Source organism: Myxine glutinosa, chromosome 7, assembly GCF_964187855.1.
Source record: "Myxine glutinosa chromosome 7, kmMyxGlut1.1, whole genome shotgun sequence".
In the NCBI taxonomy this organism is placed as follows: domain Eukaryota; kingdom Metazoa; phylum Chordata; class Myxini; order Myxiniformes; family Myxinidae; genus Myxine; species Myxine glutinosa.
Genome location: NC_136267.1, coordinates 25,184,063 through 25,195,543, shown reverse-complemented (window position 1 = coordinate 25,195,543; position 11,481 = coordinate 25,184,063). Strand labels below are relative to the sequence as shown.

The 11,481-nt window shown below is 46.4% G+C and overlaps 1 long non-coding RNA gene across 1 annotated transcript; it reads left to right on the top strand.

Annotated features, from left to right (window-relative positions):
* The first annotated feature begins 4,380 nt into the window (after positions 1-4,380).
* Positions 4,381-11,182, top strand: LOC137416911 (uncharacterized). The gene is made up of 3 exons (XR_010982358.1): positions 4,381-4,419; positions 5,471-5,519; positions 10,980-11,182. It is a non-coding gene; the product is annotated as an uncharacterized LOC137416911 (long non-coding RNA).
* Positions 11,183-11,481: the final 299 nt, after the last annotated feature.

Genomic DNA, 11,481 nt, shown 5'->3' with positions numbered 1-11,481 from the left:
ATCTTTGAAGATGCTTTTTATCACGTTGACACATGTTCTATTTTCACGTTGACACATGTTCTATTTTCACGTTGACACATGTTCTATTTTCACGTTGACACATGTTCTATTTTTACGTTGACACATGTTCTATTTTAACATTGACACATGTTCTATTTTCACGTTGACACGTTCTATTTTCACGATGACACATGTTCTATTTTCACGATGACACACGTCCTATTTTCACGATGACACATGTTCTATTTTCACGTTGACACATGTTCTATTTTCACGATGACACACGTTCTATCTTCACGTTGACAGATGTTCTATTTTCACGATGACACACGTTCTATTTTCACGTTGACACACGTTCTATTTTCACGATGACACACGTCCTATTTTCACGTTGACACATGTTGTATTTTCACGTATTTTCATTATTTTCATAATCGTTTGCACACATATTTTCACATGTTTTGGAAATATTGCTTTTGAAATGTCAATTCTGGAAATCTAGCACGTATTGCTCTTGGTAATTTTGGACTTAAAGGGGAGGATGTCATGTATGAAGCTGCAAATATTCACCGTTGTATACTTACACCGTGACCGCATGGTATCCCTACGCCCCAGCTCGGATGGCGCTGCAGTTAATCGGGCCTGTATCGGCAGAGTCAATAAACGTGTGCTACAATCGATCGTAGTTTGTTGAGATACCTTACAGCTCGGTATGCTGTAAGGTTGAGTTCGTCATGTGTTGTGAAGAGTGTTACGGGGTCCCCCCCTTACCTCTGGTCTCGGTGGACCTCCGAACCCCGAGAGGGTCTCCGGCAGAAAGATGTTTTATCCTTGGTTGAAACCCAGCAAATAATGTCCCTCAATGGAACCAGCAAATGAAACAGCCGAACCAATGATGCAACCACACCAAGTTATGAACAAACCATACTATATTATAAATCACACACAAAGAGCCATACAGCAATGGGGACAATCACCCCTACTTTCAAATCTTACGATAATATCCTTGTCAAGCCCCTTAACCCCACTCACGGCACCTCCCCCAATGTCTCTGCTCCCCTCCAAGGCAAAGTCCCAATGTCTCTGTGCGCTCCTGCGATCGGGGAGTCAAGGCCCAGTAGTCAATTGAGGCGTAGACGAGCGAGATGACCCCGAGGTCACGTGCTCAGCCCCCAGCAACACAGCGGTGGAGAGGAACCTCACAAAGATGCGCTCCGACGTACACGTTGCGGTTCAACCCGCGAGCTTCCGTATAATTCTCACGTGTCCCTTTCTGGCACAGGCGTTCCCGGCAATCCACCAGGGAATAATGCCCAGCCGACATGACGAACACCTGTTCACTGCAGGGTGCTCGCGTGGTCAAGATGGCGGACGGCTTTCACTCCAACCCGGATTCTCAAGGCCTGGAACCTCCGGAACCTCAATGAGAATACCCGACGACACAGGCTCCACGCACTCCGGCGATATTTCTTATCGACCGAACTTCCCTTCAAGGACGCAAAGTTCCCTCGCACTGTACGTCGAACGCTCGGCCCGGAGCTTCAACCACCACATCTCTTTTCGATCCTCCCACCTCTTTCTCTCTCGCTCCACCTCTTCCGGTCTCGATCAGGATTTCCGGCCACATTTTACCATGAGCGTTTTAAAATATTTTACTCACAACAACCCTTTCCCTTAAGTCACAATAAGCATGATATCTAGAATACTTCGAACCAACAAGAATACTCATAACAACAATCATTAGGGCCGAGTCCGTAACAAGTCAGTGTGTCACTCGGTATGCTGCAAGGTTGAGTTTGTGATGTGAAGTGTCAGTGTGTCACTCGGTATGCTGCAAGGTTGAGTTTGTGATGTGTTGTGTTGTGAAGAGTCAGTGTGTCACTCGGTATGCTGCAAGGTCGAGTTTGTGATGTGATGTGAAGTGTCAGTGTGTCACTCGGTATGCTGCAAGGTTGAGTTTGTGATGTGAAGTGTCAGTGTGTCACTCGGTATGCTGCAAGGTTGAGTTTGTGATGTGTTGTGTTGTGAAGTGTCAGTGTGTCACTCGGTATGCTGCAAGGTTGAGTTTGTGATGTGTTGTGATGGGAAGAGTCAGTGTGGCGCTCGGTATGCTGCAAGGTTGAGTTCGTGATGTGTTGTGATGTGAGGAGTCAGTGTGTCACTCGGTGTGCTGCAAGGTTGAGTTTGTGATGTGATGTGAAGAGTCAGTGTGTCACTCGGTATCCTGCAAGGTTGGGTTTGTGATGTGATGTGTTGTGAAGAGTCAGTGTGTCACTCGGTATGCTGCAAGGTTGAGTTGGTGATGTGTTGTGAAGAGTCAGTGTGTCACTCGGTGTGCTGCAAGGTTGAGTTTGTGATGTTTTGTGAAGAGTCAGTGTGTCACTCGGTATGCTGCAAGGTTGAGTTGGTGATGTGTTGTGGAGTCAGTGTGTCACTCGGTATGCTGCAAGGTTGAGTTGGTGATGTGTTGTGGAGTCAGTGTGTCACTCGGTATGCTGCAAGGTTGAGTTGGTGATGTGTTGTGAAGAGTCAGTGTGTCACTCGGTGTGCTGCAAGGTTGAGTTTGTGATGTTTTGTGAAGAGTCAGTGTGTCACTCGGTATGCTGCAAGGTTGAGTTGGTGATGTGTTGTGGAGTCAGTGTGTCACTCGGTATGCTGCAAGGTTGAGTTGGTGATGTGTTGTGAAGAGTCAGTGTGTCACTCGGTATGCTGCAAGGTTGAGTTTGTGATGTGATGTGAAGAGTCAGTGTGTCACTCGGTATGCTGCAAGGTTGAATTTGTTGATGTGATGTGATGTGAGGAGTCAGTGTGGCACTCGGTATGCTGCAAGGTTGAGTTTGTGATGTGATGTGAAGAGTCAGTGTGTCACTCGGTATGCTGCAAGGTTGAATTTGTTGATGTGATGTGATGTGAGGAGTCAGTGTGGCACTCGGTATGCTGCAAGGTTGAGTTTGTTGATGTGATGTGATGTGAGGAGTCAGTGTGGCACTCGGTATGCTGCAAGGTTGAGTTTGTGATGTGATGTGAAGAGTCAGTGTGTCACTCGGTATGCTGCAAGGTTGAATTTGTTGATGTGATGTGATGTGAGGAGTCAGTGTGTCACTCGGTATGCTGCAAGGTTGAGTTTGTGATGTGATGTGAAGAGTCAGTGTGTCACTCGGTATGCTGCAAGGTTGAATTTGTTGATGTGATGTGATGTGAGGAGTCAGTGTGGCACTCGGTATGCTGCAAGGTTGAGTTTGTTGATGTGATGTGATGTGAAGAGTCAGTGTGTCACTCGGTATGCTGCAAGGTTGAATTTGTTGATGTGATGTGATGTGAGGAGTCGGTGTGGCACTCGGTATGCTGCAAGGTTGAGTTTGTTGATGTGATGTGATGTGAAGAGTCAGTGTGTCACTCGGTATGCTGCAAGGTTGAATTTGTTGATGTGATGTGATGTGAGGAGTCAGTGTGGCACTCGGTATGCTGCAAGGTTGAGTTTGTTGATGTGATGTGATGTGAGGAGTCAGTGTGTCGCTCGGTATGCTGCAAGGTTGAGTTTGTGATGTGTTGTGATGTGAGGAGTCAGTGTGTCACTCGGTATGCTGCAAGGTTGAGTTTGTGATGTTTTGTGAAGAGTCAGTGTGTCACTCGGTATGCTGCAAGGTTGAGTTTGTGATGTGTTGTGAAGAGTCGGTGTGTCACTCGGTATGCTGCAAGGTTGAGTTTGTGATGAGTTGTGAAGTCAGCCAGAATGATGACAACGTGCTGGAAAAAGGGTCCCCAAAGCAATTAGAGCAGCCCAGCGAGTAATCCATGCCGACCTGCCTGCACAAGGTGGATGCAACAGCAGTGCTGCCATTCAAACCGCAACACCGTCCTGTCTCTGTATTTGTACCTGTAGCCAGGTTTTTCATTTATTTTCAAATCCCCACAATCCCAATTCACCCTGTTTTCATCACCAGGCTGGTAACAGTGGTGTTCTTGTTGAGGTCATTGTTCAGCATATGTCTTGTCGGTGCTGCACGTGTATTTGCATGTTTTCTTGTTGTTGCTGTGCAGAGTTTATTTTGTTGCTATTATCCTTGTAGAGCTGTTGCATTAAAAACGGAATTTGTAATTGTTGGAGTGGAGGCATCTCCTCTTCCAGCCATTGGGCAAATATAGAATATGGAGTCGTCAGCGATGGCGAGACCTTCCTTTCCTGTGCTCAGTTTTTAAGTCATCCAATCACTGCTCAGGTACCCAGGGCCATGCAACACATGTACGGGGTCCCAAAGGCATGTACAATGTATTGAGTGAACACCATTATACAGTGTAAAGGGCACACATTCAGACGTGTCTAATAAATCCTTTATACCTCTGAACATTCAACTTTCACCTTGTACCATTTTGTTTTCAGGTGCACTTCTACAGCAGTCGGATGAAAGAGACTCGCAGGTAAATTAATTGTCTTTCTTTCATCAACCATGACTATTGATTGTTGTTACCTCCACCACCGACCAAAGGTGGATGGGGATTGTGTTTTCACCCCTGTTTGTTTGTTTGTGAGCAGTATATCTCAAAATGTTATTGACGGATTCGGACGAAACTTACTGGACAGGGTGGATGTGTGAGAAGGACAAATTGATTGGATTCCGGTGAAGATCCGGATCCGGACACTATAAAAATTTTTCGTGATTGTTCACAATTGAGAGAGATAGGGCCAAAAACATTATGTAGCATGATATTTCAAAAAGTTGTGGACGAGTTCTGACAAAACTAAGTCAATTAGTTGGTTTGGTGACAACCAGCCGATTAGATGTCAGTTTCGGTCCAGATCCAGAGCCGGCCGATAAGTGGGATACAAAAGGTAAACTGTTGAGCCTGGCGGAGGTATGCGATCTGCCGAGTGGCGTTCTCGTTCATGTTGCTTTCATTCAAAGTTTTGCTCAAATTGCTACTTTGGTATTATTTCTTTTTCAGAAACAAAACTCCATTATTCAATTTACACCTGCAGAAGTAAAAGCAATGAAAAGTTGAACAAAGCCCACTGTTGGTTCTCTGCCCACCACCTCCATCAAACTACCAAATGATGAATGTTTTCAATTTTTTTAAAAAGTGCTTTGAAGCAAGTCTTGTTTTCCAAAATGAAATGTTTACTCAAATCACAGATTAAAACCCACCCTCCTGCTCTGTTCATGTTGTAGGGTATGGGCCCATTTCCAGATTACGTGTAAAAATGGTCTTATATTGACTTCTCGTTCTCCCTTCCCGTGCCCCTTCTATTACTACCCTGAACGCATATCGCCCTCCCAACCTCTTTTTACTGTTGTCATCTCCTTCCCTCATCTTATTACTCTCCCTTCATGGCCTTACATCCCCTTCCTCTTTTCATGATGTAGGTAATGTAAAGATGGCCCCGAATGATTTTGCATAATGCGTGGCATATACTTCCCCTGATGCGCGTGGCTTTTGCTTCACCTGATGTGTGTGTTTTTGGATCTCTCAGGAAGAGCTGTTACAATGAGGCCAGCATAGAAAATCCTGCAAGTGGAAGTGTAAGTGACTATTTGCTGTATATCACTTTGCATTGCAGTCCGTTAGTTTGGTTACCTCGACTGTGCTCACTAGATTGACTAAGAAGGATCGACGGTGTCTGACAATTACTCGAAGGTGAAATCCATGTCAGACATCAATCACTCAATCAGTCCATCAATTTCCTATTTACACTTTTCATTTTAAAGCAAATCTCAAAGGAAAAGAAAAAGTCCCTCTTCCTTTTTTCTTCTGGCAAAAGGCCAATGCTCAACATCAGCTGTACCTTGTTTCTCATGGCAGTCAAGATACTCTTATCAACTTTAGTTGATAAAATCCATCGGTTATCTTGTCCACCTATGGAGACTGACATTAGCATTCCATGAAATGAGTATTGCAATGCATGTTGTGGGAGGCTTGTCCTGTAGTCGACTGAAATACCCTCATCAAGTAAAAATCAGAACTATGAGCCTGGCTGCCAGATTGTAGGGGCTTAAGAAAAGAAGCAGGTAAGCCTGCTAACAGTGATTTGCTGCTGTTCATGTGTAACATGAAAGAATATACTGTAAACAGAAGTTTCCATAATCCTCCAATTTAATGGAAAGCCAACTTGGGAATCGTGCAGATGGAAGGAAATAAACTAGCAGATTGAGGCAAGAGAGAAAATGAAGGAGAATGCCAGATCCATAATGACACCGATATTTGAAACAGATACTTTGAGCCGATATTTCAAACAGAGACAGAGACAATGACTTGGTGATCCCCATGTTCCATGAGCTGGAGTTAAGGCTTTTCAAGAACAGATAAGCAGCCAATAATAAGCTATAGGTCTTCACAACATTCATTTTGAGAAAATTTGTGTTGAAATTACATAAAGACATGAAATCAGTTGTTGAAGAAGAAGAACGGTCGGAAATCAGTCTCCCATGTCTTCAGGTGCAGGGCATAAGTACATCTGAGTTTCATCAACGTTGCGATGAAAGCTGATATTGAAATCCCATAGGATTGTACAAAGAGGACACAGATAAAGAGAATAAAATTGGACTAAGAGCAGATTCCTGTGGAACACTTGACATAGAGATGAAGTACAGTGCCTTCAGAAAATATTCACACCCCTTGACCTTTTCACATTCTGTTGTGTTACAGCCTGAATTTAAAATGGGTTAAATTCAGGTTTTTTTGTCACTGAGTTACACATAATATCCATAATGTCAAAGTGGAATTTTTTTGACTTTTTTTGCAAAATAATTAAAAATGAAATACAGAAATATCTAATTTACATACTGTAATTATTCAACCCCCCAAGTCAATACTTCATAAAAGCGCCTTTGGCAGCGATTATAGCTTCGATTCTTCTTCGGTATGTCTGTATCAGCTTTGCAGAACTGGATTTGGGGAGTTTTGTCCATTCTTCCTTGCAGATTTCCCCAAGCTCTGTCAAGTTGGATGGGGAGCATCGGTGAACAGCAATCTTCAAGTCTTTCCACAGATTGTCAATGGGATTCAAGTCTGAGCTTTGGCTGGGCCACTCAAGGACTTTCACGTTCTTGGTCTGAAGCCATTCCAGTGTTGATTTGGCTGTATACTTGGGGTCATTGTCCTGTTGGAATGTAAAACTTCGCCGCAGTCTCAGATCTTTTGCACACTGAAGCAGGTTCTCCTCAAGGATTTGCCTGTATTTGGCTCGATTCATTATTCCCTCTAGCCTTACAAGTCTCCCAGTCGCTACTGCTGAAAAGCATCTCCAAAGCATGATGCTGCCACCAACCTGCTTCGCAGTAGGAATGGTGTTAGATGGGTGATGAGCTATGCTCTGCTTCTGCCAGCCATAGCGCTTTGCATTCAGGCCAAAGAGTTCAATTTTCATCTCACCAGACCACAGAATATTTTGCTTCATGCTGTCAGCCTTTCACGTGCCTTTTTGCAAACTCCAGGTTTGCTGTCATGTGCCTTCTTCTCAGAAGTGGCTTCCGTCTGGTCACTCTCACAAAAAGCCTAGATTTGTGAAGTGCTGCAGAGACAGTTGTCCATCCAGCAAGTTCTGCCATCTCAACCAAGGTACTCTGCAGTTCTATCAGAGTGGTCATTGGGTTCTTGGTCACCTCTCTGACCAAGCTCCTTTTTGCCCGATTTCTCTGTTTGGACGGATGGCCAGCTCTAGGAAAAGTTTGGGTAGTTCCATATTCTTTCCATTTCTTAATGATGGAGCTCACTTTGCTCTTGGGAACTTTCAACACTCTAGAAATTGTTTTATACCATTCCCCAGATCGATGCCTCTTCACAATTCTATCTTGGAGTTATACGGACTGTTCCTTGGTCTTCATGGAGTTTCTGCTCTGACATGCACTGCCAACTGTGGGACCTTATACTGTCAACTGTGGGACCTTATACTGTCAACTGTGGGACCTTGTGCTGTCAATTGTGGGACCTTGTACTGTCAACTGTGGGACTTTATATTGTCAACTGTGGGACCTTATACTGTCAACTGTGGGACCTTACACTGTCAACTGTGGGACCTTATACTGTCAACTGTGGGACCTTATACTGTCAAGTGTGGGACCTTATACTGTCAAGTGTGGGACCTTATACTGTCAAGTGTGGGACCTTATACTGTCAACTGTGGGACCTTATACTGTCAACTGTGGGACCTTATATAGAAAGGTGTGTTTCTTTCTAAATCATGTCCAATCAATTGAATTGGCCACATGTGGACTCCAATCAAGCTGTAGAGACATCTCAAAGATGATCAAATCAAAGGAAATTGGATGCACCTCAGCTCAATTTGGAGTGTCATTGGAAAGGGGTTGAATACTTATTGACTCGAGACATTTCAGGTTTTCATTTTCAATTATTTTGAAAAAATATGTTTTAAAAAATTCCACTTTGACATTATGGGGTATTATGTGTCGATCAGTGACAAAAACATCTTAATTTAATCCATTTAAAATTCAGGCTGTAACACAACAAAATGTGAAAAAACTCAAGGGGTGTGAATACTTTCTGAAGGCACTGTAAGGCTGGTGGACAGCTAACAATATAATCTGTAAGATGAGACTTTAAACTGTTCAAGGACAAGTACGAAATGTCAAAAGAGCACTCAATATGGACAAGTAGAATTTTATGAAGAACGGTCGAAAGCAGTTTCCGATGTCCAGAAATATATGGGAATTGTATTTGATGTTTGGTTCACTTTTTGCAGAATACTATTGTGAACACAGTACTCAGTCTTTGTCGGTGCTGTGTAAGTTTGAATCCAGAGTGATCTAGTGCACGTTTTCCAGAAGCTGACTGGAATTAGAACTTTGAAGAATATTGAAAATGAAAGGCAAAAGAGAAAGGGGTGTGCAGTTTTGATTGAAGGTCGTTCGTGTTCGGTGAAGATTCCTTCATGATGGGAGGTGTTCGACCTAGATATGATGAAGATTGATCTATCGATGATGAGGGGCGGCAATGCCTCCATCTGGTTGTAAATGGAGAAATGATATATATATTGAGCCTGTCCGTCCATCCCTCTGTCTGTCACACTCTTTTCGCTGGGACGTCAATACAGCGTTACGTCTCGCGCGAGGCTCGGCCTTTATGATGGTGTTGTAGCGGTTACCTTATTCGCATGTCGCGGTTAACTTATTCACATGTCGCGGTTAACTTATTCGCATGTGACGGTTACCTTATGCTTGGTCATAATCCACGTGCACGGGCCTGTGGGGCCTTTGGTTTGTTGGACGTGACGCACGCGCGGTTGTCGGAGCCACGCCCTCCGAAGAGGGTTGTGGCTTTATAAAAGCTGTATCACTTCCGTTCGCGTTTCAGAGTGCTGGGGATTTCTGTACGAATAAACGAGCTTCGAACCCTACGAAATGGCCTCGTTCTCTCGCCTTCCGCGACTCCTAAACTGGTGACCCCGGCTGCCCCCGAACGGATTCGGGGGCTGCAAACGAACACGGCAAGCATGCCCTGACCAGGGAAGCCACCTAAACTGGTGACCCCGGCTTCTCCCGAACGGATGCGGGCACGGTTTCGAACGCAGTTTCGATCGAACTGCCGGAGTTTCGGAAACGACGAGCGGCCATGTGGTTCGCGCACTGCGCTCGGCTCCTCCTCTATGACCAGAGGGGCGAGCCTGCTCCAGGACCCTCCGAAGGACCGCAGTTACGAGATGTGGGTGGCACTGCTGCTCATCTCTTGCGCGCGCACTGACGTTGGCGGCACGGCTGCTTCGTTACCTTCGCGCGCGCTGCTGCTCATCTCTTGCGCACGTACTGACGTTGGTGGCACGGCTGCTTCGTTACCTTCGCGCGCAATGCTGCTCGTCACCTTCGCGCAACTACACACTACAACTACAACTCGCGAACGCCCTACAACTACAGCTACAGCTCGCGTGTAGAAAGCTGCAACTCGCGCAACTACTTCTCCGACTCTGCATCCTCGGGAGGCCTGCGAGGAACCTCGGCAGCCTACCCTCGGCCCGGCTCTGTTCCACCCTCGGCCCGGCTCTGTTCCACCCGTGGCTCGGCTCCACCCGTGGCCCGGCTCTGTTCCACCCGCGGCCTGGCTCTGTTCCACCCACGGCCCGGCTCTGTCCCACCCGCGGCTCGTTTCGATTTCACCAGCAACCTCGGGAGGCCCGCGAGGAACCTCGGCAGCCTCCCCCGAGGACTTGACCAGCCCCTCGGTCGGCTCAACCCCACGGCAGCGTTTTTTCATGCGTACCGAGGCCGAGCCTTCTCGGCACTGCCGAGCGCGCCTGCGAACTATGTACATGCCCGTGGAGTGCATTCTGCGGGGGCGCATGTAGCGGTTACCTTATTCGCATGTCGCGGTTAACTTATTCGCATGTCGCGGTTAACTTATTCGCATGTGACGGTTACCTTATGTTTGGTCATAATCCACGTGCACAGGCCTGTGGGGCCTTTGGTTTGTTGGATGTGACGCACGAGCGGTCGTCGGAGCCGCGCCCTCCGAAGAGGGTTGCGGCTTTATAAAAGCTGTACCACTTCCGTTCGCATTTCAGAGTGCTGGGGATTTCTGTACGAATAAACGAGCTTCGAACCCTACGAAATGGCCTTGTTCTCTCGCCTTCCGCGACTCCTAAAGTGTATTATTTATGACTCCATGGGAATTTCATTTTGAAACTTGGGGGGGGGGGGGGGGTTAATAAAGTTAACATTTGATCCCTGGGGACAAAAAAAATAATTAATGGATATCTAAGGTATTCAATTTGTTGGATATCTAAGATATTCAAACAGAAGGAAGTATTATGTGGCATGGGATAAATGGAGGATCGAGAGTGTTTTTGCAAACTGCATTGTGAATATTATCATGTCATGAAGTGCAACATCAAATTGGGCTTGTGACAAAACACTTTATGTGATTTGAGTATGTTTTTATTTATTTATAGGCTGTTTAACATGAACATTTCAGACTGCACAGTTTACTGATTTAAAATGAGGAGTGTATTTTATTTCTGTGTGGTTTGTTTCCAGGACACGCAATTCGATGTAAGCCAGATGCCGACTTACACGCAAGCATTCATTCAGTGGGGTTCCTGGAGAACAAGAGACGATACTGAGGCAGGCTTGTGTCAAAACTGAGCTGAGCGGCTCACCGAGCGGCTCGCCAAGCGGCTTGCTGAGCAGTTCGGTCCCGGCGAGGTTAGTTTGTACGCTTCCGGCAGCGGACGACTTCACCCGCCTCCTCGCCAGCTTCCCGGCCCTTACGCGGCCAACCTTCTCGGCGGGGGCCGTCAAGCACGGGGTGGAACACCACATCCCCACCGCCGGGCCACCGGTCTACGCCCGGGCACGCCACCTCGAGCCGACGAAGCTCGCGGGAGCGAAAGCGGAGTTCGCTACGCTGGAGCGGCTCGGCATCGTGCGGCGCTCCAAGAGTGCTTGGGCGTCGCCGCTCCACATCGTGCCCAAGCCCGGTGGGGGGTGGCGACCGTGCGGGGACTACCGGTGCCTCAACGACGCCACCACCCCCGAC